Source organism: Rhincodon typus, chromosome 2, assembly GCF_021869965.1.
Source record: "Rhincodon typus isolate 14 chromosome 2, sRhiTyp1.1, whole genome shotgun sequence".
Classification (NCBI taxonomy): Eukaryota; Metazoa; Chordata; class Chondrichthyes; order Orectolobiformes; family Rhincodontidae; genus Rhincodon; species Rhincodon typus.
The window spans coordinates 51,278,359-51,305,318 of NC_063333.1; the positions used below are offsets into that span (position 1 = coordinate 51,278,359).

The 26,960-nt window shown below is 42.3% G+C and overlaps 1 protein-coding gene across 6 annotated transcripts in view; it reads right to left on the reverse strand.

Annotated features, from left to right (window-relative positions):
* The window catches only part of LOC109936980 (shugoshin 1), a 34,780-nt gene extending 16,411 nt beyond the window's left edge, over positions 1–18,369 (reverse strand). The window contains exons 1-4 of one of the 6 annotated variants that reach the window (XM_048612772.1): positions 18,282–18,305; positions 9,111–9,312; positions 8,434–8,541; positions 4,972–5,122 (exon numbers count right to left, since the gene is read on the reverse strand). The gene's annotated coding sequence lies outside the window, so the exon portion shown is untranslated. The other 5 variants (XM_048612767.1, XM_048612785.1, XM_048612780.1 and 2 more) reach the window with 5 other exon arrangements.
* Positions 18,370–26,960: the final 8,591 nt, after the last annotated feature.

Sequence of the window (26,960 nt, forward strand, 5' to 3'; positions counted from 1 at the left end):
ACAACAAGGTGTAGAGCTGGATGAACACAGCAGACCAAGCAGCATCATAGGAGTAGGAAAGCTGACATTTCGGGCCTAGACCTTTCTTCAGAAAAGGGTCTAGGCCCGAAACGTCAGCGTTCTTGCTCCTATGATGCTGCTTGGCCTGCTGTGTTCATCCAGCTCTACACCTTGTTGTTTCGGGTTGGGACCCTTCTTCAGAAATGGGGGAGGGAAAGGGGACTCTGAAATAAATAGAGATGGTGGGGGGCGGTGATAGCAGGTAGATAGTGGAGCGGATTGGGTGGGAGAGAAGACAGACAGGTCAAGGAGGTGGGGATGAAGCTAATAAAGGTGAGTCGAGGTATGTAGGGGTGGGGATTGGTCAGTCAGGTGGGAAGAGCGGATAGGTGGGCAGGTCAAGGAGGTGGGGATGAAACCACCTTCCTGCAAGAATGCAATCCCCTACTCCCAATTCCTCCGCCTCCACCACATCTGCTCCCAAGATGAGGCGTTTCACTCCCGAACATCCCAGATGTCCTCGTATTTCAAGGACTGCAACATCCCCCCCACTGTGGTCGAAAACGCCCTTGACCGCATCTCCTGCCTTTCCTGCACCACAGCCCTCACACCCCCTCCCCGCAATAAAAACAAAGACAGAATTCCCTTTGTCCTCACGTATCACCTCATTAACCTCCGGATTCAACGCATCATTCTCCGCCACTTCCACTACCTGCAATCTGACCCCACTACGAAGGATATATTTCCCTCCCTACCCTTCTCTGCCTTCCGGAGGGACCGCTCTCTCCGCGACTCCCTCGTCCGCTCCACACTCCCCACTAGCCCCACCACCCCCAGCACCTTTGCCGGCAACCACAGGAAGTGCTACACCTGCCCCTACCCCTCCCCCCCCAGGCACCAAACAAACCTTCCACATCAAACAGATGTTCACCTGCACATCCACTAATGTGGTCTATTGTATCCGCTGTTCCTGATGTGGTCTCCTCTACATCGGTGAGACTAAGCAGAGGCTCGGAGACCACTTTGTGGAGCACCTACGCTCGGTTCGCAACAAACGACAATACCTCCCAGTTGTGAACCACTTCAACTCCCCCTCCCACTCCCTGGATGACATGTCCATCCTGGGCCTCCTCCAGTGTCACAACGATGCCACCTGGAAACTGGAGGAACAGCACCTCATATTCCGCCTTGGAAGCCTACAACCCAATGATCTCAACATGGACTTTACTAGCTTCAAAATCTCCCCACCCCCGGCCTCATCCCAAGACCAGCCCCCGCACCCCCACCACCCCCCCATTCCCGCCTCACTGACCTTTCTGTCTTCCCTCCCACCTCTCCGCTCCTCCCACCTCACTGACCAATCCCCACCCCCTACATACCTCCTACACTCACCTTTACTAGCTTCATCCCCGCCTCCTTGACCTTCTCTCCCACCCTATCCGCTCCACTGTCTACCTGCTATCACCGCGCCCCCCCCCCCCCACTTCTATTTATTTCAGAGCCCCCTTCCCCATTTCTGAAGAAGGGTCCCGACCTGAAACGTCAGCTTTCCTGCTCCTCTAATGCTTCCTGGCCTGCAGTACCTGCAATTTAACCACTTCACACCAAGTTACTGAATAAAGCCAGCCCTCACTTAAAATGGTAGTTCAGAATTGTTACGAGCCTGCACCAGCTCTTCAAACAAACATCATCAACCTCCTGCTTTGTCCCCATATCCTTGTACATGATTTCTAACCAAATTATCATCCAATCCCCTCTAATGGCTCATGTTGCATTTGTGAAAAGTCCAACTTTAAATTAATCAGATTTTCCAAATTCAAACCAAAGTGAAAGCTGTAATTACGTTCGGTAGCACTTTACTCAAAAGAAAAACACCATATACCCTGAGAGTTGAAATAATTTACTCTGGTTAAGTTTCCAGATCAGTAAATGAAATATTAAATATTAAAAATTATTTAATTTCAAAATAAATATGTTAACCTTCTACTTACATCTAACTTGAAACCTCTCCCACTTGCCACCCACTAGATTCTAAAAGATTCCAACACCTCTGGTCTGTGACTCACTTTTACCAAGTTACTGACTGGATACTCAATGGCTCATCCTTCTCACCGAGACCCCTTTTTGACCAGAATAAATTTTTGCTGAGCTTTATGGAATATCCACTTACATCTCTGCCACTGCTTATCTACTACCCAATCCTTAATCTATTTCCCCAGCTTACTTTAGATGACTCTTTCTTCATACCTCTCTGCAACTGCTTTTATTTAGTTGAGAACCTCAGTTTGAGACTTGAGTTACTCACCCTCAACTGAATTTTAAGTTAGACCACAGTACGATCCTTACTTGCTGGAAGATCCTTAATAATGAGATGTATTATTAATCTTAACTTATTACACATTACTAGATCTAAAATAGCTTCTTCCCAGGTAGGGTGTACAATATACAACTGTAAGAAACAATCCTCCTACACATTCACCCTCCACATTCCCAACCGAAATGTCCCGTTAATAAGCAGATTAAAATCATCCATGACAATTGTATTGTCCCTCTTTATTAGTTCCTGATTCATACTTTGTCCTACAGAGGCAATTCTTTGGGGGCCTATAGCTTATTCCCATCTGCAACTTCTTTCCCTGACCATTCTCTGTTCCCACCTAAACTGCTTCCACATTAAGATTTATTGCACCTATACAACTAGTCATCATCGCCTGGATATCTTCCTTCACTGACTCTACCCTATCTTTCTCTTTTGACCCATGTATAAGTAACGTCAAATACCATTGAATATCGTTTGCCCAGTTGCGGCCGCCATGCAACCACATTTCCATAATAGCTATCAAGTCATGTTCATTTATTGTATTTGTGCTGGCAACTCATTGATCTTGTTACAACTACTGCATGCATTCAGACAGAACCTTAAGCTTTGACTTTTTATCGTAACTTATTCTGGTTCTAATTTCTGCTGCATTCTTCTATTTATGTTTTCTACCCCTTTCTGTCAGACTCATCATTCACTTCTTCAATGCCCTGCATTTCTGCACTCATTGCTTTTTATTATTTTACATTTTTCTTTATTTGAATCCCTTGCCAAATTAATTATTTTAAAGCCCTATCTACAACCTATCAAGCTACAATACAATTTGCCAGTTCACTGGTCCCAGCAGGGTTCAAATGCAGCCTGTCCCAACATAGCAGCTCTCTTTCCCCAATACTAGCGCCATTGCCCATCAATCAGAAACCCGAGTCTCACGTTTACCCCTCAGACGTTATTTATGGCAATGGCTTGGGTAGTAATGCCAAGATCATCTTTGTGATTATGCTTTGTAATTTAGCCTTAGTTGCATGTAATCCCAAAGCAGAACTTCTTTCCTTACCCTGCTGTCAGTATCTACACAGACCATGACAACTGGATTCTTTTCCTCTCATTCCAAGCTCCTCCCCAGTCTAGTACAGATGCCCTGAATAAAAGCAAAATTGAAGGTGCAACATTTAGCCTTTCAGCTCCTCCCTCCTCACTGTCCAAGGCCTCAAACACACCTTCCAGGTGAAGAAGCAGTTTACTTGCAATTCGTTCAATAGTCAATGTACTGACTGTTCACAATGTGGTCTCCTTTACATTGGCGACAACAGACAGACTCAATGACTGCTTTGTGGAATACTTTGCTTGTTCTTTGAATTTTCGAACAATCCATCCTGCTCCCATACAAACATTTCCATCCTGGGCCTGCTACAGTGTTCAACCTACAGAAGCTCAACCTAAACAACATCTCATTTTCCATTTAGGCACCTTGAGAGAGGGAGAGGGAGAGCGAGAGTGCGATCAAGAAAAAAAGATGTCCACAGTTGGACAGGAAGCACAAGCAACAGTAATAATTATGCTAGTAAAGTCTAATGTAAACATTGCTTTTGTATAAGTAAGCTACACTTGGTGTCAGTAAACATTCTCTATCAACCTCTATGTTTAAACCTTGATTGCTCAACTGCATTGTTGGAGAACACATACAATCACATCTGAGATCAAATCAAACCAATGTAAAATACTTTCAAGTGATTTTTCAAATAAATCTGACATTTACTCAGGTTTAGAAAATTCAACTTATCTGAATCACTCAAGGCTTGTAATGCAAAAATGAAAAATACAAGTGGTTAATTACCAACAAGTTATTTGAAATCAGTTTTCAAAACAGAGCAGCCAAATTGCATTCTGATTCAGCAGGTCTCTCTGTACTGAGACTGTCAAAGATAAAGATGTATTCACATTAATACACTCTAATAGTGGCAGCAAGCAGTATACTGAAGCAACCAACAATCAGATAAAATGAGATTGCTGACTTGCTCGCCGAGCTGGCTTGTTTTCGTTCAGACGTTTCGTCACCCTGCTAGGTGACATCTGAACGAAAACAAACCAGCTCATCGAGCAAGTCAACAACCTCACTCACAACTCAAGCTAAAGATCTTTGCCAAAACTTTAAAAATCAGGTAAAATATTTTAGAGACTAAAAAATGTCTGTTAATTTTATTGACTATTTTTGCTCATATTTTAGGCCATTACGAATATGAAGTTCTTTTATCATGAGATTTGGGGAATTAATCCAAAACCACACACATTCTATGCTAAAGCATTACGCAGAGGTAGTTTTACACCTCAAGTAGCACTTCAAATGACTAACCAGTTGATCTGTTATTGTCAGTATTGGTTGAAAAATACCAGCAGAGTATCTGGCACCTCTTCAGACAGTGACCTTTCGAATCCTTTTGGGCTTGCAGGATTAGGAGGTATCAAATGAAGCTTCTACTGTTTAGCATCACTTCTGTAACGCTCCAACACTGCCGCATCTTATGTTAAGAAAAAACACTTTACATTTATAAAGTACCTTAAGTGCCCCAGACATTCTCAAACACTATACTACATGGGTTGCCTTTGAAATATTCAAGTCATATAGTGGCCTTACTGTAGCGTCATCTTACCTTAGAGATTAGATTCAATGGCCATCAGCATAGGAGTGGTGCTCAATGTTCAGTAACAACTGTCAAACGGGTTCTTGAAGATCTTTCAGCAGGAACTTGTTTTTATCAGACATCAAAATACAGTGTGGCACACTTGTCAGGGGTCTGTTGTCTACAAGCACAGCAAAAGGAATGATAATATCCAACCAAATTGAATCATTAAAATGGACAGTTTAAACAAAGAATTATAAACCATATTTAAAACCATACAGATAACAAAGACTGGGAAGGAAAGATTAGATTCAGAAATTGAGAAGAGACAGAAAAAAATTACAAAATGTTTTCGTACCTCCAACTGTAATTACGATGTAAAATAAAAGACTCCACACTTACTACAACCATTAAAAATGCACGGTTTACAAAATGCGCAGAACTTTTTACCCTGTCATGGCAAGCCTCCCATTTGCTGTATTTAAGTGGTGAATCAATTAATTGCAACTGTTTCATCATAATCCATGGAAGTCAGGTAACTGACATGTTCCAGATTTCCATATTTAAATGCAGATTCTGGAACTGGCTTTCCAAATTGCAATGAACATTGAACCTCATCATTACAAACGGAATATAGGAGCCTTTATAATCATGTTGAAGTGAGGCAAGAACCCAAAAACTATTTGGCTCAAAGGCAGAAATGCATTTAGCAGAGCACAGATCACAATTCATTAATTCTAGAATGTGGTTATTTCACACATCAGATTTGTGCTTACTCTTTACTACAACTATTTAAAACTAATCTGCAAGAATTAGATGTTTGTACACCAAAAATATTTAGTTCTACCCCTCCATTACACATCTTCTGCCTCACCTGTAACCCTGTTAACATAACAGAAGAACATCAGAATGGGGAGCAGGAGGAGGTAATTCAGCCTCTTGAGCCTGCTCTGCTATTCAATACAAGCATGGCTGTTCTCATCTTAGCCTCAACTCCACTTTCCACCTGCTGCCTTAAAAACCCTTTAACCTACTGTGGTTATACAATTGTATAAGGCACTGTACAGATGGCATCTGGAGTACTGCATACATTTTGGTAATTCCTCATTTGTTTTAAATTAGCCATCTCCTTGGACTAAAACAATAACCTCTTGCTCTAAATTGCCCCAAAGGGGAAACAATCATTCTATATTTACTTCGTTAATCCCCTTCAGCATCTTATATAACTCAATTAGATCTCCTCACGTCCTTCTAAACGTTAGCGAGTATATGCCTAAACCACTCAGTCTCTCCCCATAAGACAAGCTTTTCATCTCTGGAATTAATCAAGTGGACCATCTCAGAACTGCCTCCAATACAATGACATCGTTCCTCAAGTATGGGGACAAAAATGTACGCAGCACTCCAGATGCAGAGTCTCCAATGTTTTGTACAATTGTGTGGAAATGCCTGTGTTGGACTGGAGTGGACAAGGTCAGAAGTCACAAGACACCAGGTTATATTCCAATAGGTTTATTTGAAATCACAAGCTTTCAAAGCACTGACCTGACAAAGGGTACAATTGTAATAACATTTTCCCTACTTTTTTTACTCCATTCCTGTAGCAGTAAATGCTGCTTGCTCTCCTTATTACCTGGCTGTACCTGCACACCAGCTTCCTGCAACTCATGCATGAGGACATCCAGATCTGCACTGATGCACTCTGAAGTTTCTCTCCATTTAGATAATAAGTTGCCTTTTTATTCTTCCAACCAAAATGGATAACCTTATGCTTATCCATGTTAAACTTCATTGCCAAATTTTGGCCCATTCCCTGAATACATATCCAGTGTAAATTTCCTATTCCTTCACTGCAATTTACTGACCCACCTATTTTAGTGTCATCTCCAAATCTGGCTATAGTACATTGTGCAACTGCATTCAAGTCATTAACGGATTGTGGATAATTGGGGTCCCGAGGACCAAACTCTGGAGTATCCACAAGTGAACCAGAGAAAGCTCCATTTATCCCAACACCCTTTTCAGTTGTTTAGCCGATCCTCAATCTAAGCCAATATATTACTCCTAACCCAATGTGATCTTACCTTGCGCTCACGATGATGCCAGAGCAGAGCAACATTTTGCAAGCTTTCTACAGCAGATCTTATTCTTACATATCTTAAATCATTCTGCTCTCCTAAAGCTCAATTCTACTGCATCAGAATCACTAACAATGTGCTCTTAAATCAGATTTAAAGATTCAATAACCGACAAGGCTCGACTACCGACACTGGATTCACAAGCCCAGGGGAACAAAGCGCCAACTGGCTTCCTGCAGGCCTGACCTCCCTGACCTCTGGAAACCTGGAACTAAGGCTTGACCAGCACAGGAACAAGACTTGATCCCACAGTGACCTGATAGAACCAGCTGCAAAACCACCACCTTCACCCGCAACATTCCCCCCCACAAAAACATGACTGGTACACAGGATCCCATCAGGAGGGCACACATAGGAGACTGAAACTTCAGGGTTTCAAGTATCCTCTGCCCAGCATACTCCTGGTAAACGTCCAAGCCATTAAGAACAAAATGGATGAACTTAAAGTAAGTCTCACCTTCCAAGGGGAATTGAGAGACTTGTGTGCTGAGTTACAGAGATATGGCTCACTTCTGCTACACCTGACTATGCCTTACAACCTATGAGTTTCTCAGTTCACCAGATGGACCACTCCGTGTCCACAGGGTAGGCAAGGGTCAGTAGGGTCTGCCTCCTACTCAGCATCTTCCAGTGCTCAAGCGTGGTGACCCAGGAGAGTTACTGCTCCCTGGAACTAGAATATTAGTAGCCAGTGACTTCAACCAGGCCAACCTCAAGAATGTGCTACCAAAATATCATCAACACATCTCCTGTCCCAGAGGTCCAAACATCCTTGACCATTGCTATGCAACCAAAGACGCCTACCGCTGCATCCCTCATCGGCATTTTGGAAAATCAGATCACAATGTTGTGCTCCTCCTCCCAGCTTACAAGCAGAAATTGAAGTGTAAGGAACCAGTACAGAAAGTAGTGCAGTGTTGGTTTGAGGCAACAGAAGGACTTCCAGGGGACTGGTCAGAGTTGGTGGACTGCTCCATATTCAAAGAACTCAGCAGCCAACCCAAATAAGTATGCCACTATCGTCACAGACATTACCAATTTTTATAGATGCACTGTAGAAAGCCTCCCATCTGGATGCACCACAATGTGGTATGGCAACTGCTCTTCTCAAGACTGCAAAAAACTAAAGAGCCATGGACACAGCCCAGTCCATCATGCAAACCAATCTTCCCTCCACTGATTTCTTCTACTTCCTGCAGCCTCAGGAAAGCAACCAACATAATCAAAGATCCTTTCTACCCCAGTTATACTCTCTTACACCCTCTTCAATCAAGCAGATGTAAAAATTTGAATACATGTATGAATTGATTCAAGAACAGCTTCTTCTCAGCTGTTATCAGACTTTTGAACATACCTCTTGAATGTTAATTCGGATCTCTTTCTCTGCACCTTCTATGCAGTTTAACACTGCATTCTGCACTCTGTTCTGTTATCCTGATGCACTTTGTATGGTATGATCTGCCTGTATAGCACACAAAGCAACACTTTTCACTGTATCTTGGTACATTAACAACAATAAATCAATCATCTATTAACATTATGTGTGGCACCTTATCAAATGGCTTCTTGAAGTCCAGGTGAACCACACCTACAAGACCCCACGATCCACTTTACTTGTTATATCTTGAAGAACTCTAGCAAATTAGTCAAACACAATTTACCCTTCATAAAAGCACGCTGACTCTGGAGAATGTCATTTTCACTTGTCCAAAATCCACTGTCTCCTTTCTTCACAGGAAGATCAAAGACATTGCCTTCGGTCCTTATCACAAAGGCTGCTTCCTTGAGTAATTCTTCACCCTCCCTTGGCCAATACCCCAAGCTGAAACAGCCACAGCAGTGCCTACCTAGACTTCAGGTTCTGAAGCTCTTTCGTGGTTGACAGCCACACACTAACTTCTCTAATATTAACTTTATTGGCTTCTTTTTCTCCTGAGTCTAAACTCTAATTTGTGCTAACACTAATCAACAGTACACCAAGTTCCACAATTCATAATCCTTTTCTTCCCTGACTTATATTAGCGCTGTTACCTCACTACTCTCTTTCCCATCATCTTCATTTCCAATTCTGTTGAAGCTTCATCCCATCAGAAGTAGTAAAGGCCAGATGCAATGCATCCCAGGTTACTGAGGGAATAAGGGAAGAAGCTGCTGAGACTCTGGCTGCTAGCTTCCAATTCTCCTTAAACAATGGGACTGATGCTAGAGGGCTGGATGGTGGAAACTTACGCAGCTGTTCAAAAAAAAGGAAGAGGGATAAATATGACAATGAAGGTCAGTCAACCCAACTTGGTTGCAAAGATAATAACGTCAAAATTAATTGCTTATCTTATAACTTAATCAAATCCATGCTGGCTTTCATTGACAAATATAAGTCACAGCTTTAAACAAATTAACGTAGAAGGTGGATGAGGGTAATGCATTTGATTTGGATAATGATATCCAAATATTTTTGATTACCACAATGAAATTCAATTTTCCCTCTGTGTCTATGGTGTGGATATGAAGTTGGTTAAGGGGTAGAAAGCACAGAATAACAGTAAACAAATGAATTTCAGATGGGGGTGTGGGCAACATTCAACAGTAACCAAGGGGTGTCAATATTGGAATAACAACTTTTGATATAATAATAATCTTGATATAGACATAACTTCAAAGTTTGCAGAAGATGCAAAACTCTAAATTAGAGTAAACAGTGACACATTTGGCTGCAGACTTCAGAAGGACATCGATAAACTGGGGGAATGAAAAGACCGGTGGCCACAACATATGTGGTGTTCAAAAGGACCTCAACAGCAGAGCAGGTAAAAAAAGACTGCACATCTCACTGACTGAAAAGGCAAATGATTTATTTCATGGGGGGAAGATGGTGGCGCAGTGGTAATTCACTTGATAAGTAATCCAGAACTCCATGCTAATGTTCTGAAGATGTGAGCTTGAAAACCACCATGGCAGTTGGTGGAATTTGATTCACAAAATATGGAACAAAAAGCTAACCTCATGGCAACCACGTAACCACGGTGAATTGATGTAAAAACCCATTTGGTTCGCTAGCGTCCTTTATGGGAAGCGTGCTGCCATCATCACATGGTTGCCATCATTACCTGCACATGATTGCATAACCACAGTGAGATTGACTCAACTGCCCGCTTGGCAATAAATGCTGCTGGCAGCAATACCCACATCCAACATATAAAAAATTATTTTAACATCTACCTCAAATCTTCACTACTTCTAATAAATTCTAAAGCAATGGATAAAAAGGTATTGCCTTGGTCTTAAAAATATTCAAGGATTCTGCTTTTTTTCAATCTTCAGAAGTAATTTCACCATTTCTGCTTCAATGGAGAGAGTGTGGTATTTTTAAATAGCAAGCTCCAGTTCTTGATTCTCCTATTGGGAAACAACATCCTCTGCACATCTACCCCATCAAGATTCCTCAAGTTTTTTTATTTGAAAAACATTCACAGGATGAGGGCATCACTGGCTAGGCCAGTGTTTATTGCCATTCCAGAGGGCAGTTATGAATCAACCACATTGCTATGGGTCTGGAGTCACATGTAGGCCACACCAGGTAAGGATGGCTGTTCTCAAATATATAAGATTGTTTAGGGAAATCAAGTCATCTGTTAATCTTTGAAACTTCAGTGGATAGAAGCCCAGCCTGTCCAACCTTGACTCTTAAAACAATCCTCTTATTCCAATCTGCGAAATCTTCTCTGAACTGCCTCCAATGCCTTTATGTCCTTCCTTAAATAAGACATCCGATACCGTGTCCAGGACTCCAGATGCAGTCTCAATAGTACCTGCAGAACTTTTCGTAATGATGCTCTTTTCCTCCTGTCCTGCTGCACAAAAGTAACTGCTGAATTATAGCTTAACATAAAATCCAGGCTTCATTGCCTTTCAAAGCTGTATACCATAGATAAGCTTTGCAACTTCAGAAGTGTAAAACTATCATATAAATGTGATCTAAAATCAAGAAATGTGAATTTCTTTAGGTTCAGTTTCAACGTCTTTAAAGCTATACCATGCTCTACTTCAAATGCTTATCCACTTTCCTGCTAAAGTATGCAAATACACAAGACGTACAGATCTGGGTTTCATACCTATGGAAAGATATTCTAGTCTTGGAGATAGTGCAGAAAAGAGTCATCAGGACCTGAATTCCAAAGATTAATTGGCAAAGAACAATTACATAATATAAAGTCATACAAGGTGAAACTTGGAAAATTAAGGACCAACTTGACATGATCTAAGTCTTCAAGCTAAGGGGAATTGATTCTGCTGGTTTTGAAATCTTGGTTTAGGATGAGTTGCCAAAAAATTAAGACCATGACTTTTCAGGAGTACAGTAGTTAGGAAACCCTCCACATGCAAAGTTAGTAAATTGTTGACATTGAATTATTTTGAATTACATTAACAGATTTTTGTTAATCAAAGATGTGGGATGAGAATTAGTGCATGTCTCAACAATAAATCAATTGAATGTGACGAAAACCAAAGGTGATGTAATGGTAATATCACCGAACAACTAATCCAGAGTCCTTTCTGGCATTGTTCCATGATAAGTGATGAAATTCAAATGGATTAAAAATCTGAAATCAAATGTCAATCTAATGACAATTAATTGCTGATTGTCCTCTGGTTCACTGATATCCTTTCGTGAAGGAAATCTGCCATCCTTACCTGATCTGGCCTACGTCATTCCCTGTCACAATAGTGTAATTAACTCAAAGTCCTCTGAAATTTTTAGCAAATCATCTAGATCAAGAACAATTAGGGAAGGGCAATAAATGCTGATCTTGCTAGCAGTGCCCAAACCCCTGAACATTACAAAGCTCAAGAGTTTGAATGGTGTTGAGAATACATTTATATCTAAGGACTAACGAGGAAACACTGGAACATTTTGGACCAATTGGACATTCACTGAATTGAGAAGGGTACTGCTGTGTTTTTTTTTTGGGAACTGAAACCAACAGTTTAATATGAGCTGTAAGCCACTGGCTGTTTTACTGAAAAACCAAGTACTTTGGAAAAGCTGTGAAGTGAAGTTCAACGAAATGGAATTTACTGGTTTAATTACCAGGAAAACCTAGCTTTCAGGGGACATGAGACCCTATGCTAATGGTTGCCTAGCAACATTCACTGGATTTAGTATTTCCTTCTAACTTAGGAGAAGGGAGAGTGAGAAGGCTCCAGAACAAACAACACAGAACAGTAAAGAGTATAGGACAGGAACAGGTCCTTCGGCTCACCATGTCTGTGCCAACCACAATGCCATTCTAAACTAATCCCATCTGCCTGCATGTATTCCATATCTCTCTGTTCCCTGCCTGCTCATGTGTCTGTCTAAATGCCTCTTACACTGTACTAAGTTTTCTGCTTCTACCAACTCACCTGGTAACATGTCCAGGCACCCGCCACCCTCTAAAAAGAAACACTTTCCTCACATACCTCCTTTACACTTTACCCCTCACCTTAAACCGGTGCCACCTAGTATGTGACACTTCCACCCTGGCAGAAAGACTTCGACTATCCACCCTATCCATCCTCATAAATTTTATACACTTCAATTAGATCACTCCTCAGCCTCCAATGCTCTAGCAAAAACTGTCCAAGTTGCCCAACTTCTCCTTATCTCCAATTCGGGCAACATCCTGTTAAACCTCCATGGCACCCTCTTTAAAGCCTCCGCATTCTTCCTACAATGTGGCAATCAGAACTACACACAATACTCAAATGTGGTCTAACTATAGTCTTATACAGCTGCAACTTTGCCAACTTTTATACTCAACGCCCGATGAAGGTAAACATGCTGCACGGCATCTTTACCACCTAATTCTCTCGTGTTGTCACTTTCTGAAAGCTACAGATTTGGACCCCAAGATCTCAATGAATGCTAAGGACCCTGCCATTTGCTGTATACTTTCCTCTTGAATTTTACCTCCCAAAATGCATCAGTTCACACTTGCCCGGATTAAATTACATCTGCCATTTCGCCATCTAACTTTCCAACTGCTTTATATCCTGTCGTATTCTTTGATAACCTTTCTCACTATCCACAACTCCAGTTTTTGTGTTGTCTGAAAACTTAATCAGGTCACCTACATTTTCATCCAATTCGTTAATATATATAGTACAAACAGCAGAGGTCCTAGCACTGATCCTTGTGGAACACCACTGGTCACAGACCTCCAGTCAGAAAAACACCCCTCCACAACTACTTCTTGTGACTAAGCCAATTTTGTATCCGTGTGACTTGATCTTCTGGATTAGTGTGTCATGAGGGACCTTATCAAATGCTTTAGTAAAATCCCATAGACAACATCGATTGCCCTACCTTCAATCATCTTGGTCACATCCTCAAAAAACTCAATCAAATTTGAGAGACAAGACCTCCCCCACCCAAAGCTATGCTGACTATCCCAAATAAGTCCATTCAGTTTCAAATGCAAGTAAATCTTGTCCCGAAAAATCCTCTCCAATCATTTCCCTACCACTGATGTAAGGTTTACCAGCCTATAATTTCCTAGATTATCCATGTTGCCCTTCTTAAAGGAACAACACTGGCTATTCTCCAGTCTTTTGGGAGCTCACCTATGGCTAAAGACGATACACAGATCTCTGTCAAGGCCCCAGCAATGTCCTCCCTTGCCTCCTTCAGTACTTTGGGAGAGATCCCATCAAGCCTCGGTGACTTATCAATCTCAGCGTTTTAAGATGCCCAACACCGCCACCTCAATATCAACATGTCCCAGAATATCAACATATCCCTTCTTGATCTTACCACCATCAGTGTCATTCTTGGTGAACACTGATGTAAAGTACTCATTAAGAACCTCTCACACTTCCTCTGGCTCCACGTATAAATTCCCTCCCTTGTCCTTCAGTGGACCAACCCTTTCCCGAGTTAACCTCTTGCTCTTAAAATGGGTATAAAATACTTTGGGATTCTCCTTAATCCTATTTACCAAAGACATCTCATGACCGCTTCTAGCCCTCCTACTTTCTCATTTAAGCAGTTTCCTGCTTCTTTTGTACTCAAGAGCCTCATTTGATTTTGGTTTCTGAAACCTTACATATACTTCCTTTCCCTTTTTGACTAAACTTGCAATATCTCTTGTCATCAAAGGTTCCCAAATCTTGCCATCCTTATATTTTATCCTCACAGGAATATGCTGATCCTAAACTCTGATTAACCGGCCTTTAAAAGACTCCCATATGAGAAATGTGTATTTACCCTCAAACAGCCACCCCCAATTTAATTTCTCCAGTTCCTGCTAATACTGTTGTAATTAGCATTCCTGCAACTGAGCAGCTTCATCCGAGGGCAAATTTTACCCTCATGCACATCTATCTTAAAACTTATGGAATTATGATCACTGATCCCAATATGCTCCCTCATTCAAACTTTGATCACCTGGCCAGACTCATTCCCTGGTTGAGTATGGCCCCTTCCCTAGTTGAACTATCTACTTGTTGTTTCAAGAAACCTTCCTGGATGCACCAAACAAATTCTGCCCCACCTAAGCCTTGGCACTAGGGGTGCCCCATTCAATACTGGAGAGGTTAAAAACACCCACTACAATAACCCTGTTGTTTTCATATCTCTCCATGATCTACCTACATATCTGGTCCTCTACTTCTCACTGGGTTTTGGGAGGCCTATAGGATAACTGCATCATAGTGACTGCAATTTTCTTATTCCTAAGTTCTACCCACATGGCCTCGCTGGATGAGCCCTCCAAGATGTCCTCACTTTGTCACAGCTGTGACATTTTCCTTAATCAGAAATGCAACTCCCCTGTCCCTTTTACATCACTATCTCACCTGAGACTTCTAAACCCTGGATCATTGAATTGCCAGTCCCATCTTTCTCTCAACCAAGTTTCTGGGATGGCTACAGCATCACAGTTCCATGTACTAATCCAGGCTCTAAGCTCATCTGCCTTGTCTGTAATGTTTTGCATTTAAATAAATACACTTCCAGTCCCACCATGTTAATTACCCAGTACACAACACTGTTGTTTTTACATCTTTCCATGATCTGCCTACATATCTGCTCCTCTACATCCCACTAGCTTTTGGGAGGCCTATAGTATAACCCTGTTATAATCCCTGTCTGTCCTCCTCTTAGACTTTCTTGACTTAACCTCTACCTTCTCCACAATTACTCTACATGCTGACCTATTGTTCTGGCCTCCACTCCCTGCCACCAGTTTAAACCCACCCAAGTGGCACTAGCAAACCTCCCTATGAAGGATATTGGTGCATCTCCAGTTTAGGTGCAACCCGTCCTTCTGCCCTGGAAGAGATCCCAGTGATCCAGATCTGAAGCCCGCCCTCCCTCCCATACCAGCTGTTTAGATACACATTCAACTGTATTATCTTCCTAGTTCTGGCCTCACTAGCATGTTGCACAGGGACTAATCCTAAGATTACAATCTAGAGGGCCTGCTTTTCAACTTTCTACCTAACTCCCTAAACTCCCATTGCAGGAGTCTCTCTTCCTGTCTATGTTATTAGCACCAATATGAATCATGACCTCAGGCTGTTCACCCTCCATTTTCAGAATATCCTGTTCCCACTCAAACATCCTTCACCCTGCCACCACGGAGGCATCACACTATTTTGGTCTCTCGCTCACAGTCACAGAAACATCTATCTGTGCCCCTGATTAAAGAGTCCCAATCACTACCACTCACCTAGACTTTGACCCTCCCTGCTGTATTGAGCCAATCGTGATGCTGTTGCTTTCACTTTCCTGAGAGACCACTCACCTCCCCAAGAGTATCCAAATGGTATACTTGTTTGACAGCAGAATAGTCACAGGGGACCGTGCACTCCCTCTCTTGGCAGTCACCCATCTACCTGGCTGAACCTTTGGTTTTCCTATCTAAAAAGCCTTCGGCCTCCTGTATGCTCCACCTGCCGCTATGCAGTTCGAGAGGAGCTGCATGCAGACATAGTTGAGAGGTACTTTTGACCTGGGGCTATGGGGATAAGGTGGGTGGGATGTTCTTCAGTGGGTTGGTGCAGACTCAATGGACCTAATGGCCTCTATCTCGCTGTAAGGATTCAATTATTCTATTCTTTGATTCACTTCATCCCGATCTCCCAGAAGGTGATTTCTCTCCTGAAATCCTGTTTTTTAGAAGTCATCCTTGGGAACTTGATAGAATTTCCAAATAATTGTATTTCTGTCCAGCTGGTAGTGGATTGTGGCCAATTCTCAACAACTCAAATCTAAGTTGACTGGAATCAGAACTGAACATTAATCAGTTAAAACTTTTGGCAATTTAGCCTGGTCAACAGGAAATTTCAAGACACATCAAGAATTGTCACATCTTATCCTGTGTTTGACTTGTCTTGCAACTGCTTGAGAAATTAAAGGGATACTTCTAAGTGGATACTTTTAAAGGAATACTTTTAAGTCTAGATTATAACATGGTCATTTTTATTTGCCACTTGCTTTAAGAATATTTTTTTGTTCATAATAAACAGATTGAGTTTATTAAAAGGAGCCGGACAGGTATTTCTTTCTGATAGTGGTATTAAGAAGAAACAATTGACCATTTTGGTAACTGGGTCAACATTTACACAAGAAGAGACAAATGCTAGAGAAGACTTACTGTAAAAGTACAAGATACTGGTGAGACCACATCTAGCGTACCATGTGCAGATTTGGTCCATTTATTTAATGAAAGATATCATTTCATCGGAGGCAGTTTGGAGAAGGTTTACTAGGATGATCCTTGGTATGGATCAACTGTATTATGAACAAAATCTAAACAGGTTGGTACTCTGATCACTGGGAGTTTAGAATAGGTGATCTCATTGAAACATTAAGGGACTTGGAGAGTGTAAATGCTGAGAGAACATTTCCCCTCATGGGAGAGTCTAAGACCAGAGGGCCAGGTCTCAGAATAAAGGGGCACCGATTTAAAACGGAGATGAACAGGAATGTCTGCTGTCAGTGCAGTGACATTCTTTGGAACTCATTACCACAGTGAGCTGTGGGGGCAGGATCCTTGTACATTGATGGCCGAGAGAGATTCAAGGATTGGGGGAAAAAGGACAAGAAAGTAGATTGAGAAATGTCAGCTCAACAATGAATCCTGAGCATGCCATGGGGCCAAATGACCTTTTCCTGTTCCTACTACTTGTGGTCTTATGGCTTGATCATGAACACATCCCTTCTATCACAGTCCATACAATGGCCTGCTCCTATTTCCACATATGGCTACTGGAGTACCTTTCCCTATAGCAAAGCATTCAGTCTTCTTATTCATTTTATCAAACCCCTCTAATCAACAAGTCACTCCGTTGCAGCTGAAAGCGCTCTATCCAGTTTTCCTACTATAATGACTACACTTCAGAAGTCTTTAACTGACTGAGGCGCATTCAGATGCGATGTAGATATACAAGTGTCTTCCTAGGTTTGCTTTAATCGCGCTCTCCGTCAGAGACATTCAAATTCTAGTAGCGCAGAGTGGCACCAGACCCCAAGACTGTTACCCACCACTGTGGAGACGGGGGCTTACCCGGAGTCAGAGATATAAAGAACAAATGGACAAACAAAGAGGGGTGCTCAGAGACTTCCCCATCTTTAGCAAAGTGAACAGCTTGGTTTCTGTACGATCGATAGACTCTGCCACTAATATTATTTGTTAAGGGGGTGCAGAGAAAGGGTCAGACAGAAAGAGGCAGCGCGAGGGGAAGCCGCTCAGGCCGGTACTGAACTTGGGCTCTGCGTTTGACGGCCCCGAAAGGGGCGGTACAGTGGTTCAGTGTTCAGTGGTTAGCACTGCAGCCTCACAGTGCCAGGGACCCGTGTTCGATTCCAGCCTTGGGCGACTGTCTGCGCGGAGTTTTACACATTCTCCCCGTGTCTGCGTGGGTTTCCTCCTACAGTCCAAAGATGTGCAGGCTAGATGGATTGACTATGCTAAGGTGCCCGTAGTGTTCAAGGGTGTGTGGGATGCTCCAAGGGTCGGTGTGGACTTGTTGGGCCGAAGGGCCTGTTTCCACACTGTAGGGATTCTATGAAAACCTAGGACATCACGACCTACAGCCACCACATCACCGAGAGGCAGCTTAACTGACCGCTCCGCCCACCCTCCTGCTCCTGGTTCGCGGTGCTGATTCCCCGGCCTCCCTCCCTACCTGCTCCCGGTGCTGATTCCCCGGCCTCCCTACCTGCTCCTGGGTCCCGGCGCTCGGTTGAAAATTCTAAACAACAAATTCAAACTCAGGCACGGCCGAAGCTGATTGGCTCCCTGTGCCTAAAGCACGTGACCACTAACGGGCGGAGTCCACGTCATAACGTAGTCACGATAGTGGTAGAGATCTACAGCAAGGGGAGCTCCGGCCTGAAGTACCCGCTTAGAAAACAACACCGAAAGCAGACCTGTTCTACTATCTTCCAGTATTTGTACTACATCCTTGTATGCCGTGGCTAAGTGCACAATCTACATATTTCTTAAATGAGGATGTCTGCCTTTACCACTCTTACGGGCAGCGAGTTCCAGATATCGCCTCCCTTTAGGTGAAACAAAAACTTTCTTCACATCCTCTGTCTAAATCTTCCACCCGTTACTTTAAATCAATGCTCCCGGTTATTGCATACGGAGAAAAAAATGTTTTCTGTCTATGCCTGTCATAATTTTATACGTTTCAATTAAATCCCCCTGTTTCTTCTAGTAACATACTAGTAAATTTCCTCTACACCCTCTCTAGTACAGTTGTATCCCTCCTATAGCGTGAATTCCAGAACTGCACACAATACTAGCTGTAATCTACTAACGTTTCAAGCATAATCTTTGCATCTAATGAAGGAACGTTTCCGATATTTCTTCTTAACTACTTTGTCTCTGTCTATCTGTCCTGCTACCTTAAGTGACCAGTGGACATGCACACCAAGTTCTCTCAGATCCTCAGCACTTCCCTACCGTTCAACATGTATATCCAATTTTAATTCCATTGACCAACTCACCAGCCAACCCATATCCTCTTGTAATTTAAACCTGTACTCACTATTTACCATCCCACTAATATTCATATAATCTGTGCATTTATTGATCAACCCTGCCATATTCAAGTCTAAACCATGTATAGATATAACAAGGGCATCAACACTGATCTCTGTGGGACCCCATTGGACAGGATTCAAGACACAAAAACAGTGTTCAACAGCTACCCTCTGTTTCCTGCCACTCAGCCAATTCTGGATCTAATTAGCCAAATTTCTTTACATCCCATTGGCTCTTATCTTTGCTATCAGTTTCCCATTGCAGGACCTTATTAAAAGCCTTGCTGTAATCCAAATAGACTATATCAAATGCAGTACCCTCATCAACACACCAGGTTACCTCTCTGAAAACTTCAGTCAAGTTGGTCAGACATGACCTCCTCTTAACAAAAACCATGCTGCCTATTCTTGATTAATCCCTGCCCATCTAAGTGCAGATGAATTCAGTCCTTCAGAATTGTTTCCAATAGTTTCCCCACTGTTGGGGTTGGGCTGACTGGCCTGTATTTCCCTGGTTTATCCCTTGCTTTCTTGTTGAAAAACAATATTGCATTGACCATCCTCTGGTCCTCTGCCACCTTCCTGTGGCCAGAGAGGAATTGAAAATTATTGCCAGTGCCCCTGCTATTTTATCTCTTGCCTCACTCAACAGTCTGGGATACACTTCATCCAATCCTGGAGATTTAACTACTTTTAAGCCTGCAAGATCGTTCAGAACCACCAGCCCTTCCAACCATGCTGATTTTTTTAAGGATGTCATAGTCCTTTTCCCTGATTTCTATCAAACTTCCCAACTAGGATACTGGTCCCATTCCAGTTCTGGTGCAACTCATCACCCCCAAAAATGATCCTAATGTTGTAGAAATCTAGAGCCCTTCCTCCTGCACCATCTCTTCTGCTACACACTAATCAGGACTACTGTCCTATTTCCACATTGACTAGCACATTGCTCCAGAAAGTAATCCACAAATTACTACCTTTATACTAATGTGAAATATTCATTTAGTACCTCACTCGTCTCCTGTGGTTCCACACATAGACAGCTATGTTGATTTCTAAAGAGCCCTATTCTCTCCCTAGTTACTCTTTTGCCCTTAATCTACTTATCAAATCTCTTTGGAAATGGTTGAGTTACTAAACAAATATTTCCCATCAATATTACTGTGGAGGAGGACATGAAAGCTGGAGAACTTGGGGAAATAAATAGTGATGTCTTGAAAAGTGTCCATATTACAGAAGAGGAGATACTGGAGATCGTAAAATGCATAAAGGTAGATAAATCCCAGACACCTGATTAGGTGCATCCCGGAAATTTGTGGGAAGCGGGGGAAGAGATTGCTGAGCCCCTTGCTGAGATATTTGTATCATCGACAGCCTTGGGTGAGGTGCTGCAAGTCTGGAAGTTGGCTGCCATTCTTAAAAAAGACTGTAAGGAAAAGACAGAGAACTATAGACCGCTGAGCCTTGTGTCAATGGTGGGTAGGTTGTTGGAGGGAGTTCTGAGGGACTGGATTTACATGCGTTTGGAAAGGTAAGGACTGATTAGGGATAATCATCACGGCTTTGTGCATGGGAAATTGTGTCTCACTAACTTGGTTGAGTTTTTTGAAGAGGTGACAAAGAAGATTGATGAAGGCAGAGTGATTGATATTTTCTATATGGACTTCAGCAAAGCCTTCAACAAGGTTCCACGTGGTAAACTGGTTAGTGAGGTTAGATCACATGGATTCCAGGGGGCGCTAGCCAGTTAGATGCAAAATTGGTTTTAAGATAGGAGACAGAGGGTGGTGATAGAGATTTGCTTTTGCACTGGAGGCCTGTGACCAGTGGTGTGTCATGAGGATTGGTGCTGGATCCACTGTCTTTTGTTATTTACATAAATGACTTGGATGTGAATATAGGAGGTATGGTCAGTACATTTGCAGATGACACCAAAATTGGTAGTGTAGTGGACAGTAATGGGATCTTGATCAGATGGACCAATGGGCTGAGGAGCGGTAGATTGAGTTTAATTTAAATAAATGCATTTTAGTAAGGCAAACCAGGGCAGAACTTACACAGTCAATGGTAGAGCCCTGGCGAGTGTTGCCGAACAATGGGACCTAGGGATGGCAGGTGCATAGGTCATTGAAAATGGAGTCATAGGTAGACAGGGTGGTGAAGGTATTTGGCACATTGCCTTCATTGGTCAGAACATTGAGTATAGGAGTTGGGATGTCATGTGTGGCTGTATAGGACATTGGTGAGGCCACTGTGTGCGATTCCAGTTGCCCTTCTATTCAAAAAACGTTGTTAAACTTGACAGGGTACAGAAAAGATTTACAAGGACATTGCTGGGACTGGAGGGTTTGTGTTAAAGGGAGAAACTGAATAGGCTGGTGCTTATTTTTAACCTGGAGAGTTAGAGGCTGAGGGGTGACCTTTCAGAGGTTTATAAAATCAAGAGGTGTTTGGATAGGGTGAGTAGACAAGATCTTTTTCCTTGGGTGAGAGTCCAAAGCTACAGGGCATAGGTTTAGGGTGACAGGGGAAAGATTTAGAACGGACCTGAGAGGTAACTTTTCCATGCAGAGTTGCCATAGGAAGTGCTGGAAGTGGGTACAGTTACAACATTTAAGAGACATCTGGATGGGTATATGAATAGGAAGGGTTTGAAGGGATATGAATCAAATGCTGGCAAATAGGACTAGGTCAAATTGGGATATCTGGTCGGCATGGACAAGTTGGGCCAAAGGGTCTGTTTCCATGCTCTATGACTCTAAGACTCCATCTTTTCAGTTCTGCATTTTAATCTACTTCCTTGCCCCCTAATTTCTTCTTGGAAGACCTCATCCCTTTTTCTACCTATTTTGTTGGTACCAATATGTACCACAATCTTTGTCTGTTTTGCCTCTGCCCTCAAAATGCCTGCAGTCATTCAGTGACATCACTGACCCTGGCACCAGGGAGACAACATACCATTTTTGATAATACAATGTGGAGCTGGAGGAACACAGCAGCCAGGCAGCATCAGAGGAGCAGGAAAGCCGACATTTCGGGTCAGGACCCTTCTTCAGATTCTCTTTTGTGGTCACAGAAATGCTTGTTCCTGTGTGAGAAGATCCTTCAACCTTTCTTAAAACTCAGACTAGCGAGTTCAAAACACAGTGCAGCTGTCGGATTAAACAGAGTTGAAGAAAAGTATTGAATCAAAATAAGGATGGAGCAGAGGCAGACTATTTTGCAAATTAATTCTTCAATCCAGATGATTTCAAGATCCTTTATTCTAATTCCAAATAGTTTCTTAGATAATTGCAGGGATTTTACCTTTCCTGCTCTATTGATTTAGATGGATGGGCAGTTCTCTGACATTTGAGTCAGAAGGATTTGGAATTTAGATTCCACTTCACGCCAGAAGCATAAAGTTCAAAGATGATGCTCTGGTACATTTTAGGATGCAGTGGTTTGAATATGGTTTTAAACCAAATCTGTGTCTGCCATCTCAGGTGGATGTAAAATATTCCAAAGTGCCATTACACAGAAAAGCTGGAGAGTTATCTGGTCAATATTTATCCTCCAATCAATATCGGAAGAAAACAGATTATTTGGTCTTTATCTCATTATTGTTTGTGGAAGCTCTCTGGGCACAAATGGCTGTCATGTCCACTACCTAATGAAAATGCTTTGTGGACTGTATATCACTTTGAGATGTCCTGAGGTCGTGAGAAGTGCTGTATAGAAGCATAGAAAATAGAACCAGGAATAGACCATTCGGTCCTTTGAGACTGCTCAGCTATTCATTATGATCATGGCTGATCATCCAACTCAATTGCTGTTTTTATCCCATATCCTTTGATCCCTTAAGCCCCAAACACTATATCCAACTCCTTGTTGAAATCATACAATGTTTTGGTCTCAATTGCTTTCTGTAGACTTTTCACAGACTCACTACTCTCAGGGTGAAGGAATTCCTCCTCATCTCTGTCCTAAATGGTTTACGCCATATCCTTAGGCTGTGATCCCTGGTTCTGGACTCCCCCGCCATTGGGACATTCTTTCTGCATCTACCTTGTCTAGTCCTGTTAGGATTTTGTATGTTTCTATGAGATCCCCTCTCATTCTTCTGAACTCCAGCCAATATAATCCTAACCAATCAACCTCTCCTCATACTTCAGTCCCACCATTTCAGGAATCAGTCTGTTCTAAGCACATTCAAGTATTTTTATTTGCATACTTATTATATGTTTTGAAGAAGATTTTGTACCTAAGTACCTTGTACCTAAGATGGTGCCATGAATGGCGACATTATAAACTTTTCACTATACTCCTGTATCACTTTATTTGAGTACACGTGACAATAGCTAATTCTAATTCTAAGTCCTATGATGATCTGATACTACTTTGAGGTTATATTTTCCTGTACGACATGAGAGTTGTATAGGATGCTGAAAGGGTTAATCCTGAGGGGTTCCATAAACACTACGCATGATGTTGTCATATGAAGACTTGGCAGAACAGCTTTGGATCTTGAAGCAGCAAGACATAACATCAAAATCCTCCTCGTGGTTTCTATAACAATGTCCTATCCTATCAATAGAAACAATTAACTATTTACAAACATGCATTAAACTATTTCTTGATCAATGCAAGATCCTTATTTAATTACACTGGTGGGTTTCCTCCTATAACATTAGACCAAGCTGGCCCTGAAGATATTTTCACATTAAAGAGGATGGTAGGAGGAAACCAACTCCAAACTAAGGTGCAGATTAATTAAGTTGGACTGCAACATTGTGAGTGACGATGCTCATTTCATTTAGCTTCCTCGTAGCACATGATGGCAGTGATGGAGGTCTGAAGATTTTTCAGCATTTGATTCAGCTTTAAGAAGCCGCTTAAGCAGGCAGTAAGCAGCAGGGAAGAGCTAGCCATGTGCAAACCTTTCAGAAGAAACCCTTAACAGGCAGGAATCTTCAGTTATGGGAAAAAATTTCATAGAATCCCTACAGTGCAGAAAGAGGCTGTTCAGCCCATCGAGTTTATACCAGTCCTCCAAAGAGCATCCCACCCAGAACCCCCACCCTATATCCATAACCCCACATTTACCGTGGCCAATCCACCTAACCTGCACATCTTTGGCCTGTGGGAGGAAATGAGAGCACTCAGCAGAAACTCCTATAGATGCGGGGAGAACGTGCAAACCCCACACAGTCACCCAAAGCTGAATATCAAACTTGAATCCCTGGCGCTGTGGGGCAGCAGTGCTAACCCCTGAGCCACGGTGGTCACCTGGTGAAAGGTTTTGCAGCAGGAGACATGGACTGCATCTCATGGCAGTGGTCTGTAGGAGCAATCCCAAGGTAAGGTTTAGCCTGACAGTAAATGGCTATCAGAGGCTTTGAGTGTAAAGTTAAAATCCCTGATAGCCAAGAGAAAACCTTTGGAATGTAGCGGGATTACTGGCTGGGAAAGCAAAAAGTAAGGAAAATACTTAGAGCTCAGATTGAGCATCGTCACCATGGTGGGAAGGTACGATGAGGCATACCTTCAGCAAGGGAAATTTAGAGGCACAAAAACAATTTCAACCAAAGTCCTAGATGTGGATGAAACAAAGCTCAAACTAAAACAAAAAATCAGCAGATTAGAAGCCTAAGAAACCCTGGTCTAACAGAAGAAGAAATTTGGAGACTTTATTTAGGATGAAGTAAAGGTGGGAGATCTTTCATTAAAATCATGTTAAAGGTGGGAAGCCTTTACAAAAACCATAAGGAGTTCCAGGAAAAAGATGTATGAAAGCAAAGGAGTTCATTATTAAAGACACAGACAGTGGGAACAATATGGAAAAAAAGTGTGAAAGAACCCAGAATAATCTCTTAAAGCCTTGAATAGCACAAGCCATTTAGGAAAATTATGATTAAAGTGGGCCTCAGCTCTTGCTGTCAATTTTGATATTACTTGCAGGTTTACCCTCAAAGTTTATCTTTTCCCTCTTTATCATTTTTTGAATGTTTTTGTTGATTTTTAGAACTTGTTAAATCCTTTGGCTTCCCACTAATCGTTGAGACCCTGAAGGAATGACGATATATTTCCAAGTCAGGATGGTGAGTGGCTTGGAGGGGAACTTGCAGGAGGTGGTATTCCCATGTATCTGCTGCCCTTGTCCTCTGAATTTGGAAAATGCTGTCTCAGGAGCCTTGAGAATTTTTGCAGTGTGTTTAGTAGATAGTAGCAACAGTATGTACTGAGTGTCAATGGTGGAGGGTGTGGATGTGGTGCCAATCAAGTGGGCTGATTTGTCCTCGAAGTGTCAATCTTCTTGAATATTATTAGAGCTACACCTATCCAGGTAAGTGGGGAATATCCCATTACATTCCTAACTTGTGCCTTGTAGATAGTGGACAGGATTTGAGGAGTCAGGTGCTGAGTTATTCACTGCAGTATTCCTAGCCTTTGACCTGCTCTTGCAGCCATTGTGTTTATATGGCTAGTCCAGTTCAGCCTCTGTCAATGGTACCACCAGGATGTTTTTAGTGGGGGATTCAGTGATGGTAAATGCAATTGAATATGAAGGGTGGTGGTTAGATTCTCCCTTGTTGGACATGGTCATTGCCTTTCAATTGTGTAATGCGAATGTTACTTGCCATCTGTCAGCTCCAAACCTGGATAATGTCCAGGTCTTGCTGCATTTGAACATGGACTACTTCAGTTTCTGAAGAGTCTGAAATGGTGCTAAACATTGAACAATCATCAGCAAACATGTCCACTTCTGACTTTGCTACGGAGAGAAGGTCATTGATGAAGTTTATCTTGAGGAAGTCCAGTACGAATGTCCTGAGGCTGAGATGACTGACATCCAACACCTGCACCAACTTACTTAGTGCCAAGTATGATTCCAACCATGGGAAAATTTTCCTCTATTCCCTTCGGCTCCAATTTTGCTAGGAGTCCTTGAAGTAGCTTGAGGTGAAGGGCAATTACTTTCACCTCACCTCACGTCAAGTAGTCAGCTCTTTTGTTCAATTTTGAACTAAGGCTGTAATGAAGTTAGGAACTAAATGGCACTTGTGGATCCCAAACTGAGCACCAGTCAGCAGTTTATTGCTGAGCAAGTGCTGCTTGATCACATTTTACATGATACATTGCATAACTTTACAGATGATCGAAAGTAGCCTCAAAGGACAATTCTTGATTGATTATGTTTGTCCAGCTTTTTGTGTGCAGGACATATCTATGCAATTTTTGACAATATTGTAGCTGTATGGCTAGGGCCACCGAAAGTCTTCAGTACTGTTACCAGGTCCATAGCCCTTGTGGTATCCAGTGCCTTCAGCCATTTCTTCATAAAGTGAATCAAATTGGCTAAAGACTGGCATCTGTGATGCTGGGGACATGTGGAGCATCCACTCAGCACTTCTGGCTGAAAGTTGTTCTAAATGCCTCAGCGTTCTAAGAAAGGGTCACTGGACCCGAAACGTTAACTCTATTTTTTTCTTCACTGCTGCCAGACCTGCTGAGCTTTTCCGGCAACTTCTGTTTTTGTTATCTTTTACACCGTTATGATGGGTCTCCCATTGTTCAGGACAGGGGTGTTTGTTGAGCCTCCTCCACTGAATTGTTTAATTGTTCACCAACATTCACAATAGCATGTCACAGTACTGTACAACTTAGATCTGATCCGTTGCTAATGGAATCACTTCAGTCTGATGACTACGTGCTGTTTATGCTGTCTGGCATGCAAGTAATTCTTCTTTTTGTAGCTTCAGCAGGTTGACAACTTATTTTTAGGTATACCTGGTGCTGCTTCTGGCATGCCCTCCTGATCTCTCCATTGAACGAGGGTTGATCCCCTGGCTTGATGGTAATTGTAG